The sequence below is a fragment of the Pleurodeles waltl genome, chromosome 3_1, assembly GCF_031143425.1.
Source record: "Pleurodeles waltl isolate 20211129_DDA chromosome 3_1, aPleWal1.hap1.20221129, whole genome shotgun sequence".
Classification (NCBI taxonomy): domain Eukaryota; kingdom Metazoa; phylum Chordata; class Amphibia; order Caudata; family Salamandridae; genus Pleurodeles; species Pleurodeles waltl.
The window spans coordinates 1,916,124,412-1,916,150,604 of NC_090440.1; the positions used below are offsets into that span (position 1 = coordinate 1,916,124,412).

The 26,193-nt window shown below is 46.8% G+C and overlaps 1 protein-coding gene across 2 annotated transcripts in view; it reads left to right on the plus strand.

Annotated features, from left to right (window-relative positions):
* The first annotated feature begins 6,214 nt into the window (after window positions 1–6,214).
* Window positions 6,215–26,193, plus strand: part of SERPINF2 (serpin family F member 2) — a 143,832-nt gene continuing 123,853 nt past the window's right edge. For both annotated transcript variants that reach the window (XM_069226128.1, XM_069226130.1), the window contains exon 1: window positions 6,215–6,400. The gene's annotated coding sequence lies outside the window, so the exon portion shown is untranslated. The remainder of the gene's footprint in view (window positions 6,401–26,193) is intronic.

Below are 26,193 nucleotides of genomic sequence, written 5' to 3' on the forward strand. Positions count from 1 at the left end.
CCAAGGAGTAGTGTTAAGCATTTGTTGTACATACACATAGACAATAAATGAGGTACACACACTCAGAGACAAATCCAGCCAATAGGTTTTTGTATAGAAAAATATCTTTTCTTAGTTTATTTTAAGAACCACAGGTTCAAATTCTACATGTAATATCTCATTCGAAAGGTATTGCAGGTAAGTACTTTAGGAACTTCAAATCATCAAAATTGCATGTATACTTTTCAAGTTATTCACAAATAGCTGTTTTAAAAGTGGACACAGTGCAATTTTCACAGTTCCTAGGGGAGGTAAGTATTTGTTAGGTTAACCAGGTAAGTAAGACACTTACAGGGCTTAGTTCTTGGTCCAAGGTAGCCCACCGTTGGGGGTTCAGAGCAACCCCAAAGTCACCACACCAGCAGCTCAGGGTCGGTCAGGTGCAGAGTTCAAAGTGGTGCCCAAAACGCATAGGCTAGAATGGAGAGAAGGGGGTGCCCCGGTTCCGGTCTGCTTGCAGGTAAGTACCCGCGTCTTCGGAGGGCAGACCAGGGGGGTTTTGTAGGGCACCGGGGGGGACACAAGCCCACACAGAAATTTCACCCTCAGCGGCGCGGGGGCGGCCGGGTGCAGTGTAGAACCAAGCGTCGGGTTCGCAATGTTAGTCAACGGGAGATCTAGGGATCTCTTCAGCGCTGCAGGCAGGCAAGGGGGGGGTTCCTCGGGGAAACCTCCACTTGGTCAAGGGAGAGGGACTCCTGGGGGTCACTCCTCCAGTGAAAGTCCGGTCCCTCAGGTCCTGGAGGCTGCGGGTGCAGGGTCTCTCCCAGGTGTCGGGACTTAGGATTCAAAGAGTCGCGGTCAGGGGAAGCCTCGGGATTCCCTCTGCAGGCGGCGCTGTGGGGGCTCAGGGGGGACAGGTTTTCGTACTCACAGTCTTAGAGTAGTCCTGGGGTCCCTCCTGAGGTGTTGGATCGCCACCAGCCGAGTCGGGGTCGCCGGGTGCAGTGTTGCAAGTCTCACGCTTCTTGCGGGGAGCTTGCAGGGTTCTTTAAAGCTGCTGGAAACAAAGTTGCAGCTTTTCTTGGAGCAGGTCCGCTGTCCTCGGGTGTTTCTTGTCTTTTCGAAGCCGGGGCAGTCCTCAGAGGATGTCGAGGTCGCTGGTCCCTTTGGAAGGCGTCGCTGGAGCAGGATCTTTGGAAGGCAGGAGACAGGCCGGTGAGTTTCTGGAGCCAAGGCAGTTGTCGTCTTCTGGTCTTCCGCTGCAGGGGTTTTCAGCTGGGCAGTCCTTCTTCTTGTAGTTGCAGGAATCTAATTTTCTAGGGTTCAGGGTAGCCCTTAAATACTAAATTTAAGGGTGTGTTTAGGTCTGGGGGGTTAGTAGCCAATGGCTACTAGCCCTGAGGGTGGGTACACCCTCTTTGTGCCTCCTCCCAAGGGGAGGGGGTCACAATCCTAACCCTATTGGGGGAATCCTCCATCTGCAAGATGGAGGATTTCTAAAAGTTAGAGTCACTTCAGCTCAGGACACCTTAGGGGCTGTCCTGACTGGCCAGTGACTCCTCCTTGTTTTTCTCATTATTTTCTCCGGCCTTGCCGCCAAAAGTGGGGCCTGGCCGGAGGGGGCGGGCAACTCCACTAGCTGGAGTGTCCTGCTGGGTTGGCACAAAGGAGGTGAGCCTTTGAGGCTCACCGCCAGGTGTGACAATTCCTGCCTGGGGGAGGTGTTAGCATCTCCACCCAGTGCAGGCTTTGTTACTGGCCTCAGAGTGACAAAGGCACTCTCCCCATGGGGCCAGCAACATGTCTCTGGTGTGGCAGGCTGCTGGAACTAGTCAGCCTACACAGACAGTCGGTTAAGTTTCAGGGGGCACCTCTAAGGTGCCCTCTGGGGTGTGTTTTGCAATAAAATGTACACTGGCATCAGTGTGCATTTATTGTGCTGAGAAGTTTGATACCAAACTTCCCAGTTTTCAGTGTAGCCATTATGGTGCTGTGGAGTTCGTGTTTGACAGACTCCCAGACCATATACTCTTATGGCTACCCTGCACTTACAATGTCTAAGGTTTTGTTTAGACACTGTAGGGGTACCATGCTCATGCACTGGTACCCTCACCTATGGTATAGTGCACCCTGCCTTAGGGCTGTAAGGCCTGCTAGAGGGGTGTCTTACCTATACTGCATAGGCAGTGAGAGGCTGGCATGGCACCCTGAGGGGAGTGCCATGTCGACTTACTCATTTTGTTCTCACTAGCACACACAGGCTTGTAAGCAGTGTGTCTGTGCTGAGTGAGGGGTCTCTAGGGTGGCATAAGACATGCTGCAGCCCTTAGAGACCTTCCTTGGCATCAGGGCCCTTGGTACTAGAAGTACCAGTTACAAGGGACTTATCTGAATGCCAGGGTGTGCCAATTGTGGATACAATGGTACATTTTAGGTGAAGGAACACTGGTGCTGGGGCCTGGTTAGCAGGGTCCCAGCACTCTTCTCAGTCAAGTCAGCATCAGTATCAGGCAAAAAGTGGGGGGTAACTGCAACAGGGAGCCATTTCTTTACAGTCAGGTTTTGCCTGCTACTAGGGTCAAGGCTATGCAAAGAAAAAAGAAGTCCTTCTGGTTTGATTCCAACCTCTCAGCCTTAAAAAATGAGTGTAAATGACTGAACAGTGGTTAGAAGAAAACATATGATGATGCAAGTGAATTGAGGTATAGGATTGCTATTAGACGTTTCCATGCTGCCATAAGATCAGCTCAATCAACACACTTCTCTATGAAAATTAAACTTTCAGCAAACTCCCTTAGGGAGATAATTTGTGTATTGAAGGTTATCACTGAGCTGCATAATGTTGACAAGGTCTCAGAAGCCTCTCCTGAGTTCAGTACCAATTTTTCCAAAGAAAGTTTCTAGATAGTTACTCATCCTTTCCCTCGGTATCTGGTGCAGAATGCACTTCTAAGGCAGGGAATCCTAGCGGTGAATACCCATGGGAACCTCACACAATCTTCCTTAACCTTTTTCCGAATATGGTGAGGGATCTTCCAGTTGAAGAAAAATCAGGCTCCCATCTCGACCTTGCTCCTCCCCACATAATGTGTCAGGGAGGGGATTGTGTTGTTTCAACCTTGGTTGACTTGTTGAACCTCTCCATTTTTAGTTGAGACCTTCTGTTGACTTGGAAACATGCAATTGTGAAACCCTTGCTAAAAAAAAGCTGAACTTGATCCACTCTGTCTCAGTAACTATAGGCCTATTTCACTTCTATCTGGCCCAGTTAAACTTCTCGAAAAGTATGTAAACAATCATATTTCTGCTTTTCTGGAGTCTAATGACATTCTGCATCCCTCTCAAATGGGTTTCAGAACTAAACATCAGACAGAAAAGGCCATGCTTGCGGTGGTGGAGGAATTAAAAATCATCTTTGACCATGGAGCAATCATTTTACTAGATTTTAGTGCAGCCTTTGATACAGTTGATTACTCTATACTGATTAGAAGGCTTTTTGAAGTAGGGATCGAAGGCTAAGCCTTGAAATGGCTTTCTTCTTTCTTGAAGAATAGGACTTTTCAGGTGCTCCATCAGTCTTGGTATTCTGACACTATCCCTTTGAGCAGCGAGTCATCTTTGAGCCCTACTCTTTTCAACCTCTGTATGCTCCTCCTGGCTGCAATTTTACATTCTTTTGGGCTGTCCCTGATCTCTTACGCAGACGATACACAGCTGGTGTTTTCCATTGCCCCAGACGTGAGTTCTGACCATTGTAACTCGTCATCCTGTCTACAGAAAGTGGACAGCTAAATGGCCAATTGTAAGCTTAAACTCAATGAGGATAAGGCCAAGGTCATGGTAGTAGGCAATAATGTCAGCAGGAAAAACCTTGCCCTCTCTCTTGACTGTTTGGCAGGTCTACCCTCTCCCAAAGAGGTAATAAAGAGTCTGGGTGTTCATTCCAGTCTGACTATGGAGCACCAAGCCATTAAACTATCTGCTACCTGTTTTGGTGTCCTAAAAATCTTAAGAAAGGTTCTGAACCTAGTGCCCCCACTAGCAAGAAGATTTATTGTCCAGGCTATGGTCATTTCTCACTTGGACTATGGCAATGTCCTCTATTTCAGTTCCCTTCGGTCTGTGCTGAAGAAGTTTCAAATGATCCAGAATGCTGCTGCTCGACTCCTTATGAATCTCCCAAGGAGCCAATCTGCTAAGTGGGTCTTGAAGGATCTTCACTAGCTGCCACTTGAGAAGCAGATTCAATTCAAAGCACTCTGTATTCTGCACAGATCCTATCACAATTCTTGCCCTACCGTATTGAAATTGTTGGTTACCCCTTACATCCCAAGCAGAGCACTTAGATCTTTTTCGGCTCACCTGCCACAAGTGCCTAAAGTGAGACGAGCCCGATGTGGTGGCTGGTCATTTTCCTGTCACGCCCCCAGACTTTGTCAGTCTCTTCCAGTGGAAATACGTTTGCTGTTGAATGAATTGTCGTTCCGTAAGGCTGTTAAAATGTGGCTTTATCCTCGGTAACATCGTAGTCAAAGCCCCTTGTCCTTCGTTTTCTGTCTCAGCGCTGGTAGGCCTCCAGGTAGCCATGCACTTTATAAGACCCGATAGAATAGAATAGAATAGCAACTGATTAGCAAAATAAAACATCCCCACTAAAAGCAAGCCAAGCTAACATGAATTAAAATGGATACAGGAAAGGAATCATCTAATTAGGTAAAAGGGCACAGGCCTAAGCTAAAATAAGTGTGCCCAAGCACGGCGCTAAAATCAATCCATGACTGTCCGCTAGCCAGGAACATCCAGAGAAACGTTTTAAGGCATGGACAAAGTGAGTTCTGGCCCAGGGCCCCAGCCTTCCAGGGGGCCCCTGATAGCGTCAGCTCTGTTCTGCACAGAGTCTTACCCTGGTGACCTTGAATAATTATTAAACAAATTGTTTTAAATACAGTTCCCATAAATGTATGTCTAATGTGAGTAATATGTTGAAAGTCTATTAGAGACATTTCCAAAGAAATGTTCTGTTTATGTTTTATGCAACATCCATTAAAAAAAAATGTTGGATCAAAACCGGACCTCACAAATGAGAAAAGGGAGGATGTCACATAGATTATTTGCAGGAATATTAGTGAGCTGCTTCTGTGTTACAATATTAAAAAACACACATCGTTATCCCTGAATATTAGACATAAAAAGTTTAGAATTTGGACACGTGTGCCTGTGCAGTGACTTGGCCTAAGACGGCATGAAAGAGCTGAGACTGGATCATAAATTTGAAGCTGTTCCAAACACGGCCTCCCTAAATATGTTGGTCCCAGGACCCCCAAAATCCTTTAAATGCCCTCTTTAGCCAGGTCACTGATAGTGCACAGGCACACGCGCCCAAATTCTAAATCTATTTGTAACTATTATAGTGAAGTATGTTTCCCATATTATAACACAGCAGCAGCCCACTAGTAGAAGTGTAAAACATCTCTGTGACACACTCCCATTTCTCATATGAGGTCCTATTGTGATCTAAAAGAAACTTTTTTATGGATGATGCATGAAACATAAACACATTTCTCTGCAAAATGTCTGCAATAGCCTCTCACACATCACCCACATTAAAATAATTGAAAGGAATATTTAAAACAATCCGTTTAAGAGTTATTCAAAGTTATCAAAGCAAGACTATCAGCTGAACAAGCCTCAGGGACCCCCCTGAAAGGTTGGGACCCTGGGCCAGAGTCCACTTTGTCCATGCCTTAAATCGTCTCTGTGGCTAGCCACATGGCACATTGGTGGTTTAGGATGATGGTCTCTGAGTCAGGTGGGCGTGATGACCTTCCACTGATCAGGGGCAAAGTCATAGCTGAAGATCTAGGGCACTGTGTCTCTAACTTGTTTCAGGGAAGTAATGGGCAATGCTGTGTGATTTCCTGTGAAGTAGGCCTAGACGTTCTCTAGTTTGCTTTAAAATGTTTTTTGTGAGAGGGAAAAGCGTGCGATTGCAAAACGTTTAGTGGATCAACGAACATTAGTACCTAGAGGTGACTAAGAGGCCAGATGGAATAAATGGGTGCACGGGGGGAGGGTGTGTTGGATTCTTCAGTGGATATTGGTGATAAGCGCTGCAGGTATCAGACACACCTCACTTGGAGTTTGGGGGGAGTGATAAACCAGGAAAAGAGAAGGGAGGGGCAAAAAGGGGTGGGCGTGAGGTTTTAGCGGGTAGACAGAGCAACATGTTCCCGATCACATCCAATGTTTAACAGGACGTGGAGCAGGTCAATATTTACTGACAGGAGTAAAGTGCGTTCCCTCTCTCGTTGCTCACCTGGACAGGGAGAGGTAGCCGTGCAGCGTCGTGCCCAGGGCCTGTCCTGTGCCCCGGAGTCCCTGCCTGCTGCTCGAGAAGGACACAATCCCTGGGACACAGGTGAGAGACGCGCGGAGACTTCTGGGAGAGGAATTGCGGCTCTAGAGGGGAATAACGTGCTCCCTCTGTGATGCATAAAGGGAAAGAAGGTGACTCTCGGCGGCTTGTCTCGAGCATGTAGGCCTCGTACCCAACGAACTGGGTGAAGGGGAGTGGGGCTTGGAGATGCAGGCTCCTCAAAGAGAGGTCGTGTCTGAAAGCAAAGACCAGTGCCTAGAGAGACCTTATCCAACTAAAGCGCTAGTTCGCAAGATGCAATTCACTCCAGGCCAGCAGACCATTTGCCAAGTGCAGGACGTTTATTTTACAAGTCACCGTTTTAATTTGATTTATTTCTACTGTTTAAACTAGAGTAAAAGAAGACCCTCGCTTCGAGGACTGGAAACATGGTGTCCTGTTTATATATATAATAATATTCCTAACCAGGTCGCATCCACACCCGTAAAAAGAAGCTCTCCCTGGAAGGTGCCTTTTCTGACCCAATCCCTCCACCTCAAAGAAAGTTCCAAAAAGGCCTTATCTGGGCCCCAAAAAAGAGTCTTTGGGAGGGTCCAAGGGGAACTGAACTGCACGCCAAAGGGGCTCTGGTGGTGGGTTCCCTGGTCCCCATAAGAAGTTTGAAATTCGGCTTTTACCTCAAAATTAAACACAGCCTAACAATGTACCCTTTACTGAACCCCCAAGAGAAGTGCAATGGTCTCCCTTAAAACAATATTCAGAGGCTATCAGCAATCTAATAGTGCATTTCTAATGTTAGCATGGCTTCTCAGTGCTGTGGGCCTTGTGGAAAGTTCTGGGCTTTCTCACTAACTCAAGTCAGGATTACTGTGCGCTGTTGTCTCTAGTGCGCTGTGGACTTTTGAATATTGTTGGGTGTGACCGATGACAAAGCCAGGACTATGTAATGTGTGTCTTTTGTACTTGGTGCACATTGGGTTGTGAAGATTCTCGTTGATGAAACGAAATTAATTCAGGTGGAAGGTGATCAAGTGTGTGTCAGGGGGGACAAAATCTCTGAAACAGTACCAATTACTGTCCCCAGTTTTTATAGGCATTATACTCCACCTAGAAATGTTACATTTAATTCTTATTGAAATATCCTTTATCTGGCTCAGCCACTGTAATAGTTTGAAAGTTGGAATTTGTTGAAGAGAAGGCCTGGAGACTGAGTTGGCTACTACCCCAGGCTACCATTCAAGACTGGGCTGGCTATTCTGCCACTCTGGCCTTTTGCTGTTGGGCTGCAGGCTAGTGGGCTAGGCTCAGGGCAGAATGGTCTGTCATGGCCCAACAGTACGCCTGTACCCCATTCTAGTTGTGGCCTCCTGCAACATGGGGCTGGTTTGAAAAATTTTCCTTGGACAGACTATGGTTACCAGTCCGGCGAAGACACCACTCCAAACTGCTCCCAAGTGAATGAGAAGTTTCTCTTGCAGTGCCCTCAGAGTGCGTAGATTATTAGGCACGAGGCATGTACAGGGTCTTCTGGGTGTGCATCAAATTGTGGCTGAATCTCTGTAACATGAGTCCATATCCAAGCACAGGATCAAGTGCTGCCCAGTTGACTGAGCACATACAGGCACAGCACAGCTCTCTCCAGGAGCATGTCAGTGGACTGAGTTCATATCCAGCCGAGGGGCACTGGCTCTGTCATCAAACATGCATGCATAGCGTTCCTGACCCTGGGTAAAATATCCCACTGATTAGAATTAATCACAAGGTAATTTTATGTTACATGAACTAATGTATTCCACCCTAAGATCCACTTAAAGCGCTGAGGAGGGGAGGAGAGAGGGAAATGAGAACTCAAGAGAGGAGAAAAGAACGATTATGATGGACCCGTGCACATGAAGTGGTTACTCTCACAATGCTAGAATATATCCCACTGTGTGACACCCGGATGTTCTGTCTGTGACTGGTCTCAGGCGCCGAGCCAGCAGGTGGAGAGGAAGTGAGCAGAGCGGGTTAAAAGAGGTTGCAGGAGAGTACGAGGCACTAGACTGCAAGAAGTGTCTCAGCTACAAGACCGTGGCCGAACTGTCACTACAGCTGCAGCCCAAAACAGACAACTCTAGGGATAAATCCGTAGACAACAGGAGTTCTTATGGCGTTCACTTAGACAAGTCACATGTTAAGGGACAATAAATGCATACTCAAACAGGTGGCAAACACCAAACTAAGGGACTAGAAATGGACCATCAACAATGGGGGGAAATGTAACAATATTTATGCACTTGGTAATTATCAATGGTCAATACATCATAGTTTGTAATCCACAAGGTGCTCGTGAAGAGTCCGAACAGACAAAAGCTGTGAGAAAATCAAAATAATCTGAAATCAGTGCATTAGGACATTTCCTGCTGTACGCATTGGGGAAATAGATCGCATCATAACTGAGCATCCACATGTAAGTACTTTTGAGGTCTAAGCTTTATCTCCGAGTATGCAGGTCTCAAGTTGGTCACAATGATGGCTAATCTAAGCATAGATGTTAGCTTAAGAAGGTTTATTCAAGTTAAGTTTAAAGATATATGTGAACATTCCCTACTCCACCAAGATCACGGTGTTGTCAGCTCAGCCCACACTAATGACTTCTCTGAACTGACGTGTGGAAATCCCCATAGCACACATATGCCCCATGACATCACTCAGAGTGGAACATATACAGATTACCCAGAACTACCACAGGACAGGACATACCATCACAGCTGGGTAATCACCATGCATGCCTGTTCACTCTAGGCCTGACCTCTTTCTCCAGGGTTGTCCATATCCAGACACGAAGACCCTCAGGGCCTACAGTGGTGCTGGAACAATTTTCTGAGTGTAGGTCGTAGCCAGTCACATCATCTCACTTAACTCGTAGGTTTTGCAAAATCAGAGTATTCTTGAACGAAGAAGCAAAATCTTCGTGCAAGAGAGATAGAGAGTATGTGTGTGTGTGTGTGTGTGTGTATGAGAGATAGATATGCATGAAGTTCATACTTCATTTTTTTGCAAACATGAGGTTCAATAATGCATTTTATCCAGATATTCTCAAACAAAGGGATTATTTTTGTCAAATATCTTACATTGTTCATGATCTTTGGTAGTGGTCAAATTCTCCATCAAAATGATGCCTAGGTGCTGGAAATATTTGACCAGAAAGAACCATGGGAAGGGCACTTATGATGGTTAGTTTTAAATGATGAGTTAATGAGTTCTTATCATGCTCACCGTTTTCCTGTGTGATTTAAGGAATTATTTATCTACCATTCAAAAAAGCAGGTGCAATCTTGGATACACTACAGGAACCGTTTAAGGGACAGCCAAATATTCTCCACTTAACAATAAGCACTGGCAAAGCCATTTGGTCTGGTTATTTTAAAGGTCAAAGTGGTTCTCCGTTGTTTGGTTAGCTTGTTGGTTGTGAATCTGTATCATTGTGTAGATGTGAAAATTAGGGAACAGTTGGCAGATGAATGAATGCCTGGACGGATGAATGAATGAATGAGTGACATGGCTATGTGTCTGTATGGGTGCATGTTTCTGCAGGGATGGATGGCTGGGAGGCTGGGTGAAAGGGTGAGAGTGTGGATGAAGAAAGAAAAGGTACAGCAATCTTATAGGTTAAAACTTCATAGAGCATCAGTGAATTGAGAGGCAACACAGGCCCAACTTGAAGCATCAGTGTGTTTGACCACATTGTGCATCTGTAACCCAGGGATTCAGAGTGGGTGCACAGATGAATATGTGGTCTAGCATTGGGTTTGTACTGGAAGCATAAACCCCAGTACAAAATCCTCTGCCTAAAGTGTTTTAAAAACATTGCACACACTTATTGTGTTCTGTACAATGCAGCACACATGCAATGTGTGAACTGTTTGGAGAAAAAAACTCTTGAAATTTGGGCCTATCTCAAGGAGGTATTTTTATACAACAGTTAGTGTAAGAAATTTGGCAAATACGGCTTTGTGTCAAAAAACCTGGGTGCTTCTGGAGGAATACCCAAGAATCAGCTACATAATGCCCCATTGAGACAAAGTGCTGCAACACAGTACAAAGCTCTAAAAAAGTGTAGTTATTCTACTCAAAAACAAGTTCTGTGCAGGAAAGTAAACATCCTTTCAAGACTGTTGTGCTTTGTGGTGGTGTAAACTCTTGATAGATCTACCACAGAGTCTGACAGTGAGTAGAGGTATATTATCACACTGCCCAATAGGACAAATAAATGCCTATGAACGTTTCTGCATCTCTAAGCCAATGATCCATGAACACCCTCTGTCTCATGCCAAAAGTTACAGGTTAAGAAATGTCAATAAAAAATTGTGTAAAGGCTGAAACTCAAACTCAGTGCTAATAAAATATATGTCCTAAGCTTTTACAATGCTGCTCTTTGGTGACACTGTATTCTTCAAATATTGAGTCCCTGAATGATTTCCCCCGTTGCTTAAGATGACAAGTATGCCAGAATTTATTTGCAAACTTGGCAGCAGCCTGTATAAATAGGGAGCCTTGCAGTATCAATTCTCTATAAATATTAGATTGCTTCTCCATTGTTGCACATAATGTAACAAAATGGGTTGTCTGGTCAAATAAATGATACGGGCTGAAGGACTACATTCATGTGTATTTCTTTAGACACAATGATGCAGCTGTGCCACAGGCCTGACACGAAATATCAACCGAGCGAATTCTTTTCTCAGGTACACGCGTGAAATGTTATGAAATTCTACAACGCCATTTCTTCACTCTTGCAATAAAATAACATGGACCATTCAATGTTGCAATGGTGCCACAATACTTTTGGATATATTTTCGAAATTGGAGCCACCAGATAAACTGCTTCTGGTTTGGATTTCAAGGTACCTCGGAGCGGAGCAGACATGCGGCGCTTCAACCTGTAGTCCGTGCCTTTCGACCATTTGTAAGGACTTTACTTGCTGGTTGCTGAAGAGAGCGATATTGTTGTAGTGCAAGACGACCTAGCCGGACAGCACCACTCAAGAGTTTATGAAGTTGTGAGTGTTACTGGGAGATACGTACCCATTTGTAACCCTGTAAGAGAATCACGACGCAGCTATAAAAACCACTACGTGGGGCTATGGCTATAGAAAGAGAAACATATCTAAAGAGAAATACCAGCAGGGTTCGATGATAACAGAAAGGAAAGAGGGCGTGATTTCAGTAAAGGTCATCATTCCAAGGCCGGCGCGCGCAGGAGCCGACATAGAGAAAAGCATGGAATGCTCACTTTATGACCCTTAAGTAAAACAAATAATAATAATAGTGGGTTTAGGGCAGATACCGGGATTGAACCTAAGAGTAAATATGTGAGAAACTTAACTCTTAATCTTGTGCCACAAGCCTTAGTATCGAGCTGACAAGACAGGCACTTGGTTGAGTCAGACCCTTCTGCCCTATGAGCGTTTACTGAATGTCGTTTGTGGTGAACAGACAAGTCTGCAGCGTGTAAGGAACTGCCAGGCAGTTCGAAAAGTATATCAATGTTAAATCGGTGTTTACAAACATAAAAAAATAATTTGATTAAAATCAGAGACCGCCTTGCCTACAACCTCTGGCTTTGAGAGGGGCTTCTTGTACGGCCGACGTGCACGTGTGCCTGAGCAAAATACCTTCACTCCCAGCAAGGTGACTCAGTGACAGAAGTGGGCGGACCCTCTCTCCTATGTTGTATAGTGTGGTGGGTGGCAGCAAAATTTAAATCACAATTTAACAGACCAATAGGTGAAGAATACTGGCCCAAGTCCCTCTATGTATGTGTAGATGTACGCATTTTTTTAGATATTTTTTTTTTTAAACAAAAGGACTTTGCTAACACCAGACCTAACAAGCATTTGCAATGCAACGGGTCTTGCGTTTGCTCATGTTAGAGCTGAGAGTGTTGTAAACTCCTAACCCGACTTTTCACCTATCCGCAAAAGTGCATTTATGTACGGAAGCCGAAAAAGTGCATTTAACTATGTAAAGCGCTCGACTTCTGCCAAGCAAAATCGCGCTAGTAAATTAGAGAAAAAGTAGTCCACAAGCCGGACAGAAAACAGCGAGCCTTGCATGTTTTCTGTACTTGGTCGATGTGCTCGAGGAGGGCTAGCCACTAGAAAAGGCATGACGTATGCATGCCTTCGACTAATGAAAGCAAGCAGATTTTAATAGGCAAGCCCACTAACCAATGAAAAACACTGACGTGACGTCGACAGGGCTCCGAGCCCTTTTCTAAACCCTAAAGCGTCCCGCTGCGATACGCATGCGCGAGCGCATGCAACGCAGGCTCGACCCTAAAAATGAACAAAGGCAGAAGTTACATGCACCTTAAATATGTCAGGAGAATTTACACCACCAAGAATACGGTGCTATATTCAAAAGATAAATTAAAACAAACAAGAAATATGGTGGTTGGTATAATACTATCATCATTAATACTCTCCTGGCAGTAGAAATATTGCCTTATATTGGCTTTGTGCAATATGATACTGTCCTTAGGATAGCTCAGTTCTGCCATCTTTCCAAAACCTTCCAACCCACCCCATTTGTAGAAAGAGCCTGGTGCCAACAAAACTGAATTTTGTACCCTATGAAATCACACACTCGTAAACAGAAATGTCTCACCCTTTGAGGTGCTCCTCCGCAGGTGAACCCTCACTGAGAAAAACATGTTGCCAGAGTTGGTTTATTCTAGTTCTATTGCTAAAGAAAGTGGACAACCAAGTCACAAGCCACCTACTTTGTGAATACAACCTGCAGCAAGGAAATTAGTCCTCCCTTCTCTCCCATTTACCATTTATTCTACAAAGTCAAATGTAAGTGTAGTTTAATTGTTTTATGCATCTTGGCACTTCGTATCTGCTATTGAGCTTGTGGTATCGGTCGCTTATTGGAAATACAATTGGTAACTTATGGTCTTATTGACAAGTGGGTTTCTAAAACGTTTCTCTAATTTTCTTCAAGTACCTACTAGTGAAGATGTATTAATTTTTTTAATTCTTTGTAGCTCCTATAAGTATTCAGACTTTGTAAGCACTATATTCCTAGCTTTGTACTAACACAGGTCACCTAAATATTATATAGAGAGCTCCCGCAGGGATGGAAGGACCAGGAGTTAGCTTTTAAGCAGCCATCATTGTGTTATTTAACAGCATGCAGAAGTAGCTCAGTGGCTTCATCTACCTATTTCACAGATTCCAAAAACATGTCAACTCACAGAAAGAGACACCCTAGATGAAAGTCAGTTATATTTACATAGCATATCCGCCATAGTATGGTACATTGCAGCATAGCATAATGTAACACAACCAACAAAGTATATTGATGTCCACTGATAAAAAAATAGTTTATAGAAATACAATAGTTAAGCGGAGAGAACGCCTGCCTGAAATAAACACTTTATGGATTCACGTTGTATGAACTTTAATTAAAACATTTGACGTTTTAAAGAGTAATTATAAAGCATTGAGATGTTAGCCGTGTGCATCACACAACGCTACAATTAATTCTCTTCCTTGATTAGATTATCCTACTTTTAAAAAAATCGTTGCCATTGTATTTGGCATCAGTTTGCAGAGAGAGAAAAGTTAAGCAGCATTTATACAATAAAATAATAGGCAAGGGTCTGTAAAAATATTGACTCCAGGTTCAGCTGCGGTATTATTTACTTTATGAACATGCAGCAAAAGCTATACAGAAAATAAGTGTTCTGAGGGTGGAGGTGCACTTCGGAAAGGTAAGGGTCCATTATCTTTCCGAAGTGTCTCCAAGTCTGGGGGTGCTGCAGCACCTCCAGCACCCCTAGTTCCAGCGCTACTGAGGTCCTGGCCCTATTTCATAGGGTTTGCTCTGCCATCTGTGTGAATTCACCGTCTGAACTTCGCCTCAGGACTTCCAGTAACATCTCCATATCTGTCAAGAAAGGCACTGCTATCTCTGAATTTCAGTGCCATCCCAAGGTCTGGCCCATACTGTGGTATTTTTATACTCTCTCTACCTGGGAATTCGCAGAACCCGACCCCAGTCTCTTGAGTTCATATGTTACCCCCAGATCTATGAGGCCTCATGGTCATTCGCAATATGTTCAGCCACTGCTCTGCAGTTGATTCAAAATATCAATTTCACACTACAAAATGGATGAAAAGCATCAGTGTAAGGAAGATATGCAGAATGATAAGATATTAGTTTGAATTATACTTGGCAAGGAAAGGAGACAAGGATCAGGTGGCGTCAGGGAACTCATAACCCTTAAGAGAGAGGAGTGGTCAGTCCATTTGTTCTCAGGTATTAATGAGCATTGCCTTTGACAGATTAATAGTGGTTGCAAGTGAGGATGCAGATACAATGGTGTAATACTGACCATGCCCTTCAGGGAGAGGCATGAGGGAACTTGCATAGTTACCCGAGGCTCAGAAAGATCCCCGTCTTTATATGTCTCCTTTTTAAGTAGGACTACTCTGATGGTGTGGGATGAATTAGTCTTGAAAATTAATCTGACCTCCTTTTCCTTACCTCTAATTCCCAAGGGGTCGGCAACTTTTTCCCAGGGGTGGACAGCCAAGCTTTCATAGCTTGGAGGTGAGGGCGGGATTTGTCATGTTGGGGGCCCTCTTTCAGAAGACAACCATTAAAGCATTCCCCTAGAGAACAGAAGAATTTGGTCTCTGAGAAGAGGAGAGGTTTCAGTACTTACAGGTGTGACACTGGGTAATTCAAACCCAGGCTAAGGAGGTCAAAAAACTAGTGAAAACAAGAGCTGTCGAGACTCAGAGAGGATTGCTTATCTACAAGACCTAAACAAAGATGCCATTTAAGGTGCAATTAGACATCACCATGGATCACCTGTTTCCTGAATGCTCAATTAATCCTATAGGGAAAAATAATTGTGCCCAACATTCACATTCACAGGGGATTGAAAAGCTCTGTAGAATATTATATGGGTGGTACTATACTCCTGCTGGTTTACTTATATTTTGACAATAAAAGATCAAGCCTCCACTAGCGAGGCTGTGTAAAGCAAGGAACACTTATGTTTGTTTAGTGGTCATGTGTTGGATTGAAGTGTTTGAGAAAATATGGCTTATTACAAGTGTGCCCTCTCTAAATGTCCTTCTGTGACGGAAGTAACCACATGCAATATTTGCTTATTGAAGATCCCTGGACTCCTAAGCATGAAATAAAGCGTAATGCATACAAAATTATGGCACATGGTTGCTTTGCATGTGATGATATAAGTCTGTATTTGGGGGGGTGTTAACAGTTCATGTGGTTGGGTGTGTCAGGACTACTGAGAGAGGGTATATCACGGGCCCAACGAGGCCTTGTCACATGACAATAACTGAACACACACACACTGGATAATTGGTGGGTACGTGCTCATCTCGAGTGGCAGGGGCACCTCTATTTACAGCCTTCGGGGTGTATGCTGTATACAATGCATGGTAGTGGCCGGATGGCTCACTACATCCCTTCCAATCTTTCAAAAAAAAAAAAGAGAACAATATTGAACCAAGTAAAGTAACAGAAGACATTGGCCCATAACTTGGTAGTTAACAAACAAAGTATTTCGTTCTCTGGCTCAGCCTGGGATTGATTCTCAGCTGGTAGGTATGGCTCTGGCCAACTTCTCGGGCCCCGCCATCTGATCGCTCCCATGTGAGAGCAGTTGCTGTGTTGATCAGGACTCATCTCTGGTGGATTCTGTCTGAACTCCTTCCTCCCCATTGCTTGGCACTCTTCCAGCATCCAGATTGTCACCCTCCCTTCTTCTGCAAAGCCAGTTCCAACATCTGGAATTTTTTTAAACCACAAGAAATTTCTAGGCATTTGTATGGTTCTTCTCCTAGCAGTTATCATCGTACCTTTCACCCTTACCACCTCCCATGCTTCAGTCTCAAAAGGGGTGCAATATTTCTATCCACTATGTCGATCACAAATTATGACTCAGTCTCCCACTTTAATGTGAGGTTCACCAGCCCTCCTTTCATTATTCACTCTCCTCTTTTCTTGGGTGATTGGTATATCAGTTACTGCCAGTTCCCACTGAAGACTCACTGGCAGAATGTCTCTTAGCTTGCCATCTCATCAAGAGGTCTGTTGACGCACATCCAATCGTCTTATGTGGAGGTTGGCGATAAGCTCTTAAGAGCTGTTGTAAAGAACTCTCCAGATTTTCACCCTTCTCAACCCCAATTCTGAGGGCACTATTGAGTGTTCTCATCAACCTCTTTACTTCCCAGTTTGCCTGAGGCCACTGCAAGATTATCCTCCTATGCCGGATGTTGAGGCTATACAGATACTCCTTGAACTCTTAGCCTTGGAAAGGAGGACCATGTCCGTTTTGATTTCTTCAGGAAACCCTAGCAATGCAAAGACCCGGTCGAGAACTGGCTTGACACACTCACAGGATGTTGATCTTACAATTTCCACAGAGGAAACCTGGTATGGTCCATGATCACTTAAGTGAACCTTTGATCCGGAAAGTTTCCGAAATCCATGCTTAAGGAAGACCAGGGAGGGGTACTTGCTTCTTCAGTTATCACCGGAGCAACTGGTGGTTCCCCACTCGTAAGAATGCAGGACCAACAATTCTTCACCTTTTCTTCCATCATCCGGTCCACCCCAAGAACCACACTTTACTCTTGGTGAGTTCTACACTCCTTACCCACAGGCTGCGAGGTATGACTATCTGATGACTCTCAGTATGAGCCCTTCCCCACTTTCGCTCAGTTCATCACAATACCTTCACAACTGTGTACACACCTCACGTTCTTCATCAGTTAATCCCTGAATGCCATCCAGAAAGTTATTCCAGTGATGTCCATATAGGGCTTCCTTCACCCTTCAATGACAACTATCAGTCTTGGTTTCCTCCACAATTTATACCAACGATAGTGCTCTCGGACACGCTGACTCCACAACCATCTTCACAAACCCTTCAATCCCTGGAATCCTCTTCTCTCTGTGCACTGGGATCCCCCGACAGGGGATGACGCGCTAGGTAATCAGATGGATTATTCACCATGGGCCGGTAGGCAACTTCAAATGAGTACTGCTGGAGCTGAACTGCCACTCTTTTGATCCTTGGAGGACTACTTCTTGCAGTGCATGCCAACAGGAGTACAGGTGGTTTGTGATCTGTGATAACCCTAAACCTTTTGGCCACACAAATAGAGGTAAAAGTGTTTAAAGGCCCATCGAATTGCCAGCGCCTCCCTTTCTATCTGCGCATAGCATGTTTCCACAGCCATCAGGGCTCTGCTCATATTGGCTATGTGCATGCACCCAATCACTTTCTCTTTCATATGTATTAGGATCACTCCAAGCCCGATGGGGCTGGCATATACAATCAGTTCAGTGGGTCTCTTGGGGCAAAGGTACGCTATGGTGGTGTCCTGGTAAAGCACATTTTTGATGTCCTGGAAAGCTTGAGCTGCCTGACTCTACCATTCCCACGTTGCCCCTTATGTGTTAGTGCTCTGAGTGGTTCCGACAGGGAGGAAAGCTGGGATGTGAATCTGCCACAATAGTTCACCAGGCCCAGAAAACTATGGACATCCGGTTGATTGTGGGGGATTGTTGCTGACCTAATGGCTTCAGCTTTCTGTGGATCAACCTGGAGCCCCTCCTTCGAGAATTGGTACCCAAAGAACTCCATCTTATTGGTGTAAAATGCATATTTTTGACAATGCAATGTTAGCTGTCTTCCCTCAAGTCTCTGCAATGTTGCTCTCAGTGGCACATGATGTTCCTAAAGGGTATTGGAAAATATTAGGATATCATCACTCATATTGATGACTCCCACCAGTCCAGACAGAGCCTCCCTTATGGCATCCTGAAACACCTCTGCTACTAATGAGATGCCAAAACTGAGATGCTTGAACCACCACAGTTCTACATGAGTTAAAAAGGTTGTTATTTATCGACTGGACTCTTCCAGCATCAGTTGGTGGTATCCAGAATTGAGATCAATTTTTGAAAACCAACAGACCTCTTCGAGGTCCACTACTATCTCGTCAATGGGTGGAATAGTATGTCTCTCCCTTTCAATAGCCTGATTTGACAGTCTCATGTCTACACACAGTCTCATTACCCTTGGCTGTTTAGGTTTTGGTACGATGACCAATGGCGACACCCATGGAGGGGGCCCTGTGACCTTTTCCATTACACCGGCTTGCTCTAGTTAGTCTAGTTCCTTTGCTGCCATTGGTCGCAGATGAAATGGCACCCTCCAGTGATGCAAGGCCCTGGGCCATACTGTCTTATCAATGTGGAGCTTGACCTGCACATCTTTCAAACACCCCAGACCCCTGAGCAGTCCCGGGAACTCATCAAGGATGTCGTCCAGATGAGCCTGTTGTACCTGCTTTGCAAAGAATACCACTCCAAGATCTTCAGCAGTGTGACAACTAGTTGTGGCTCGTGGAGCATGGAAGGGGTGGCACGGGGGGGAAGGGTGTTATAAACATTTAATTAATAATAAAAAAACACACACACCTCAATCGCTGCTGCTGCACCGCTCCATCTGCTCCTCTGCTGCAGGCATAGGCTCTCAGCCTGCCCTGTGCCAATCCTGACGCTGCTCTGAGCAGCGTCAGGATTGGCTGGGAGCACCCAGCCAGGGCTCTCCCAGGTAGACTGGGAGCCTGTGCATACTCTCTCCAGCCCAGCAACGTTGTTGCTGGGCTGGAGAGAGCCTACTGCATTTGTGTGTTTGACTGGCCCGAGATGGCCAGCCAAACATTCATCCGGAGTGAGGGGGAGTGCTCTGCACTCCCCCTCACATCTCATCAACCCGTGGCCCCGCCCCTTGACAGGAAAACGATAATAAACTCGGTTTATTATCGTTTTCTGGTAACGGTTTTGCAGCTGCCGCTGTTGGCGGGGGCAACGCTACTCCGTCCTAAAGGAGGAGCCACCCCTGGTAACAACCCAACAGGGTGCCTATGTCTCCCTGAGTCACATGGAATTTTGCCTACGTCCTGGCATCTCCATGCACTACTTCCACTTATATGACTCCTTGCAGCAGGTAGGGTCTGTGCCCCTGCAGGTGTATATTTTGGCTTTGGTTGGGAGTATTGCCGGCTGTGGGTGTAGCTTCTGAATTGACCCATGTCAATAACATTTACCAATGCCCCTGTGTCGATGAGTACTGTGATCATTTTCCCTCCAATGCCCACCTAACACATGGGAGGTGGCCTTTTCCTCTGATTGTCTCTTCCGGTGAAAGATATAGTAAACACTTCTTCTTCTTCCTCCTCCTCATCTTGAGCTGATACTTCAACATCATTCCCAGGCATCTGGTGTCCTCCTCCTTCCTCCAGAAATGACTGGTGGATATTCACATTTCTCCATCCTGCCTCCTAGGCTGCACCTGGAGAGCGGCACACTTTTGCACAGTGGTTCAGGCATCCGTATTTAAGGAATGACTTTCCTTGTACCTTGCACCTTCCTTGCAGATAGTGTATGATTCCACAGCTCCCACATCTTTTTTCGCTAGGCCTCCTGGTGGGGGTTGCTCTTGTTGGCAACAGCCACTGTTGTATGGCATCAACGTGTTCCTTCTTCACCTTCACTCCTTGTGCCGATGATTGCGCTGATACGCAGCATGCCAGAGCCAATTCAGTTTCCCCAGCTCAGCTGTCAAATAACTCATGAGCGCAGACCGGTATTAAGATGTCATCTAGCGAGATTTCAGGCTGCCTTAAAATGAGCTTACATAGGTTGGATGAGCGACACCCTTGAATCAGCTGCGCCCTAATTTCATCCTGTTTATTAATGCCCGTGCACATGCCCGCCACTTTGCGTAGGTGTGCAAAGAAAGTGTCCACTAACTCCCCTTCTGCCTGACTTGCCTGTCGTAGTTTACATTTTTGGTAGTCCGGATTTAGCTGGGGGACAAAATTTCTGTTGAGAGCTGCTACGGCAGCATCAAACTCATTATCAGCCCCTGTATTAGGCAAGTCCTCAAATAGTTTAGACAGCTCATCACCCCACATGTGTAGCATCATTGACCTTTTCACTGTACCATTCGTTTCAAGGATGGCGCAAAAATAATGCTGCAACCTTCCAATCCACTTGCGCTGTCACAGTGCAGCTGTTGCAGGATCCGCCAACTGGCTGAATGGCGGCAATGCCCTGACTGAGGAATGCGCACCCTGCTGTGTCGCTGGGGCTGCTGCAGCTATACGGGGTGATGACATCTCTCCCAGTATCTGTATTGCTCCCTCTGCTACCTCCAACTGCCTTTGTGCTTGCTGCTTTGCTCTGCGCTGTCGTGTTCTGTGTCCCTTTCTGCACCGCGCCGTGCACCGCAATTAAATGCTCAGACACGGTGTGCTCTCACACTGGAGCCGCGGATCAAAACTAAAAACTCCCACGCTCTGCTTTATTGAAATAACCTCGCGCTTCCCCCGGAACCTCTCCCGTACCTCCGGGTTAGTGTTCTGTGATCGGTCTTCCAACAACTAGACTGCCACAGAACACTACATCCCTCCCCAACTGGTTCAATGAGTTATCATGCACACAAAGTCTTTTAGTTTTTGGCTGGGTGGTAGATTGGGTCTTAGATTGTATCTCCCCACCTGAGACCTGGACTCCCTGCACTGAGTCGCTGGGGTGGCACTCGCTGGTTGTCTCGAACAGCCTGGTCCAGCCACCGATGGGGTTTCACCCTCACGCTCTGGTTCAGGGTCTTCGGTGATCGGCCAATCAAAGGATTGATCCCCTGCTTCCTGATTTCCTGAATGCTCCGCAAACGTTGCTTTTTTGAACCATGAAACGTTTCGTGTCACCCGCTCACTCCCTTTCTCGGCATTCACCATGGTCCCTGATACCCCAGTCACTGTCCACACTCGGAATTTCCATCCGGGTTTCCGATTCTTGACGATCACCTGGTCACAGATGCGAATGTCTCTTATCTTGGCCCACCTCATCCTGCTCGCCTTGTCGTTGACTTCTTTTCTCTTATTTTGTGTCTGTTTTGGGTGATAGGGGTTGGGTTCCCACCCGGGGGCGGTGGGGATGGTGTCTCGTCTCGGTCCAGCAAGAATTAGCGACCAAGGAGTCTTGCCAGTTGTGCAGTGTGGGGTTCCTCGGTATTCTTATAGGAACCGGTGAAGGCTGAGTTCCGGATTTGTGATTTCTAATACAGCAATTCTTGTTGAGCGTGCGCATAAAACGCTGCACCCCTCCGTTGTCTTGGGGCCATAGCCGTGAAAAGGCGGTCCCTTGTCCGTTTTGATTTCCTCCGGGAGACCAAACATTGCAAAGATCCTTTCCAGAGCTGGACCCACCTGCGTGAAAGCAGTGGACGCAATGACCTTGACGATAGGATATTTGGAGTATCCATCTATGAGCGCCATGGTGGTCCGGCCGTCCGGAAAACTCCCAAAATCCAGGCTGACTTGCGCCCAGGGCTTTGTGCTTGCTTCATCTGTCAGGATTGGAGCTGGCGCTTCCGGGCTAGCTGTTAACTGACACGATGGGCATTGCCGCACGCACTGGTCCACTCCCTCTTCAAGTCCAGGAAACCACACCTTTGCTCTCATGCACGCTTTCATTTTCGTCACTCCTTGATGTCCTCTGTGTGCCAGCAGGATCATACGATCTTGTAGCTGCTGTGGTATTATTAGCCTCTGTCCTCAGAGAAGAAGACCATTTGGTGTAGAGCTTAGCTCATTCCGGACTCTCCATAATTTCTTCAAACGCTCCCATTCCTCTGTGGTCCAGTTGCTCGTATTCCGCAGGAAATGGTGCCAGGACCCACCTTCCAGCGCTGACTTCACCCGCAGCAGCATCACGTCTTCAAGGATCGCTTCGGAGATCTCTTTTGTGTCGATTGTTTTGGGACAGCTCCCTTGGGTGAGTGCGCGTACATGCGCCTCAGTGTCGGCCTCATCTTGACTGGGAGCTTGGGTCTGGTCGGGAGGGTTTCGAGTTAGGAAGTCTGCTGGGTTCTTGGCCCCTGGTTGGTACACTACCTCCATGCCATAGTGTTGCAGCTGAATTGTCCATCTTTCGATCTGGGGAGGTGGATGTGGTGCGCACAAGGGAACAAGTGGTTGATGGTCCGTGACCACCCTGAAGGGTCTCCCTTGGAGATAGAGGTGGAAGTGCCCGCACACCCACTTGATCGCCAGGGCCTCCCTCTCGGTCTGGGAGTAGCGTTGCTCGGTTGGTGTTAAGGCCTTACTAGCATATGCTAACGGAGCCCAATGACCTGGCTCACTTTCTTGCACCAGCACTGCGCCTAGGCCTACCGAGCTTGCGTCAACGGTCAGTTCAGTCTTTCTCATCGGGTTGAAGTATGCCATCGTAGTGTCACACAGGAGAGCTTTCTTGAGTTCTTGGAATGCTTCTTCTTCTCGGCTCCCCCATTCCCATGGGGCATCCACTTTCGTGAGGGCTTGGAGCGGTTCGGATAATGTAGCTAGTCTTGGGATGAATCTGCCACAATAGGTTGTCATCCCCAAGAAACTCCTCACTTCAGTCACTGTTTTCGGAGCAGGGGCTTTTCTGATGGCGCTCGACTTTCGGGGATCTACTTGGATGCCTTCCTGATTGAAGACATATCTGAAGAATTCGATTTCTGTCTGAAAGAAGACACACTTGTTTCTGTGGAGGGTGAGGCCATGTTCTGACAACCTTTTGAGGGTGTCTCTCACTTGCCTACGGTGATCTTCGACCATTGCGGAGTAGATTAATATGTCATCACTGACGTTCATCACGCCTTGTAGGCCTGACAGTGTCTGTCGAATGGCATCCTGGAACACCTCTGCCACCGATGACACACCGAAACTCAGGCTCTTGTATCTTCTTAGGCCAAGATGTGTCGAGAAGGTGATGATATACCTGCTTTCCTCCGCTAGTCTAAGTTGGTGGTACCCCTTGTTTAAGTCCAATTTGGAAAACCATTTGGATCCATTTAGGTCGGCTATGATGTTGTCTATGGTTGGTGTGATGTTCCTTTCTCGTTTTATGGCCTGGTTGGGCAACCGCATGTCAATGCAGAGTCTAATTTTTCCTGGTTGCTTCGGCTTCTCCGCGATGACCATGGGCGATACCCAGGGAGTGGGGCCAGATACTCTTTCAATGTCTCCCTGCTCTTCGAGGCTGGCTCTTTCCCTCTCTACTAGCGGCCTTAGGTGAAACGGTATTCACCGGTGTCGTAAGGCGACTGGCTTCACAGCCTTGTCGATGTGTAGTTTGATCGGGGATGTTTTTAGGCAGCCAAGGCCTGTGAACAGTTCCAGGAATTTTCCTAGCAGTTCATCGATTTGGCAAGATCTTACACTTCTTGCAAACATCACCAGCCCTAGCTCCTCAGCCGCTTGACTGCCAAGTAGCGTGTCTGCCTCCCTGTCGACCAGATGGAACGGGGTGTTTATCGTTTTCCCCTCCGCCTGCACCGTCACTGCCTTGCGTCCCTTTAGCAGTAAGGGCGTGCGACTCCCGTAGGTGAATATTTTGGTGTTTGAGGGGGTCAACATTGGGCGAGGCTGGAGGCGGTGATATTGTTGTACTCCCATCACATTTACTGAGGTTCCAGTGTCTATGAGGCCCTTGACAGGTGACCCTGCTATTTCAATCATGCAGGTGGGTTGAGGCCGCCGGTGTCTCTTTAGGCCATTGGTGAATGAGATTAAGAACACTTCTTGCTCTTCATCTTTTCCTGGGGAGGAGTCCTCTATGGTGTGACGCGACGATGCGTCCATTGCCCCGTGTCACATGGTCATCTAGGGATAGTTGCTTTACCGCTCAGGTGGGTGGGCGAATCCCTCTTGCTCCTCTTCCTCTTACTCCTCCTTTACATACGGCTGCAAAGTGGTTCAGTTTTCCGCAGTTGGAACATGTCCTCCCTTATGCCGGACAGTCTCTTGGGCTGTGTTCGTCTCTCCCACAGTATTCACACCTCCCCCCTTGTTTGGCGGGGGCATACGATCTAGGTTTCCTCCTCGTTTGTGAAAATTGGATCGCATCGGCACGTTCTGCTTTGACCAGTGGGGTCTTCTCTAGCGTGTCAGACATCGCCATGTCCATTTCCGCTGCCCTAGCCACCGATAGATCATGGGATCGCGCCTTGATTAATAGTTCATCGAGAGTGATGTTTGGTTGTCTCAATATTAGTCCTCTTAGTGTCTTATTTCTGCATCCCTGTATGATTTGTGCTCGTACCTCTTTCTGTTGGTCATTGTCGGTGCACATACTTGCCAGTTCCCGGAGGCAGACATAGAATTGATCAATGGACTCTCCTTCTCTCTGTCTTGCCTGTCGTAGTTTGAACATCTCAAAGTCCGGGTTCAGTTGCGGATCAAAGTGTGCATTCAAAGCTCTCACCGCCGCGTCGTAGTCACCATGGGCACCTGTGTTTGGTAGGTGTCTGAACAGTTTGTATATTTCATCAACCACAAAATGGAGGAGCAATGACCTCTTGACTTCCCCATCCTTTTCGCGGGTGGCCACAAAGTAGTTCACCAGGCGCCCTACCCATATTTTCCATCTCGGTGACGCTGTGGTGGGATCTGCAAGCTCACTGAATGGTGGCAGCGCACCTGTCATGGTGTGCTGTAGTAGTTGATGGATGGCTGGCACTGGTTCATCTGCCATACTGATAGTATTGTTCGTGCCCGTTGGCGCTGGCTCACCTCCCCCAGTCTGTTGGGTCACGGTGCACCCTGTTGTGCTCACGTTGTGGTCCGTCACGACCTATTTGCGTGTCCTGCTGGTGCAATGTGACTTCCAGGCGTGCAGGAGTCCGATGTTTGCTCTATCTCTCTCCCTTCTGGGGGTGGCGTCACGCTGTGGTGGAGCTCACCATGCTGCCTGCGTCTTCCTGGCCCTTCTGCTGGCTCACAGTCATACCTTGGGGGTCCAAACACCGGGGTTGTTGGCATGTGGTATAGAGACCACCCTTGTCGCCAGTGTGGTGTTCTGTGTCCCTTTCTGCACCACGCCGCGCGGCGCAATTAAATGCTCGGACACGGTGTGCTCTCACACTGGAGCTGCAGGTCAAAACTAAAATCTCCTGCGCTCCGCTTTATTTAAATAACCCCGTACCTCCGGGTTAGTGTTCTGTGATCTGTCTTCCAACAACTAGACCGTCACAGAACACTACATGTGCTACCACACTCTGATGTTGTGTGGTCACCTGTTGGGGTTCTTTAAGGCCAGTCACCACTTCACTTTAACCTTTATCTCCTCTCAGGCTCCAGGAGTGAACACTCTGCACTACCCTTCAAATGGCATCACGTATGTCTTGTTCTTTTTTTTCTTTTTTTCTTTTAGTTCAGTGTTGGGTGCACTATTTTGTGTTTTTCAGTGCAAAGCAGGCATTGACGGGGCCCCCACTCAACATCTTCTCGGCCACGCTTCCCCGAACTGCAAATGGCACACCACATGTTTCTGAGCCAATAATTCACTCCCCGAGGGTTTCCGGCCTTAAATTTACAAGAGCGCACACCTCCGCCTCAGAGGCAGCCACGCTCACCGCTGCTCTCTCCACACAGGCTCCGGTAGCTCCCAAGCCCCCGACAGCACCTTTCCGCTCCGTTGGGGCCCACTCACCCTTCCATGGGTTGCGATGCACGGTTGCACGGATGCAGCTCCAACCCTTTTGCGGACCAGTAAGCGATGGCACACAGTGGGGGCTCGCTTTGTTGCCAATGTAGAGCCATGCCAGGACTTCTGGTGTATGATGTATACAGTGTGGCTCACTACATGGAGTTTACTGCTTTACTTATTTAGCAACACACTGAGCCCAGTTGCTTACTAATGTGAGCTCTCAGGTCAGGGTACTGTGCTGAAAGGGG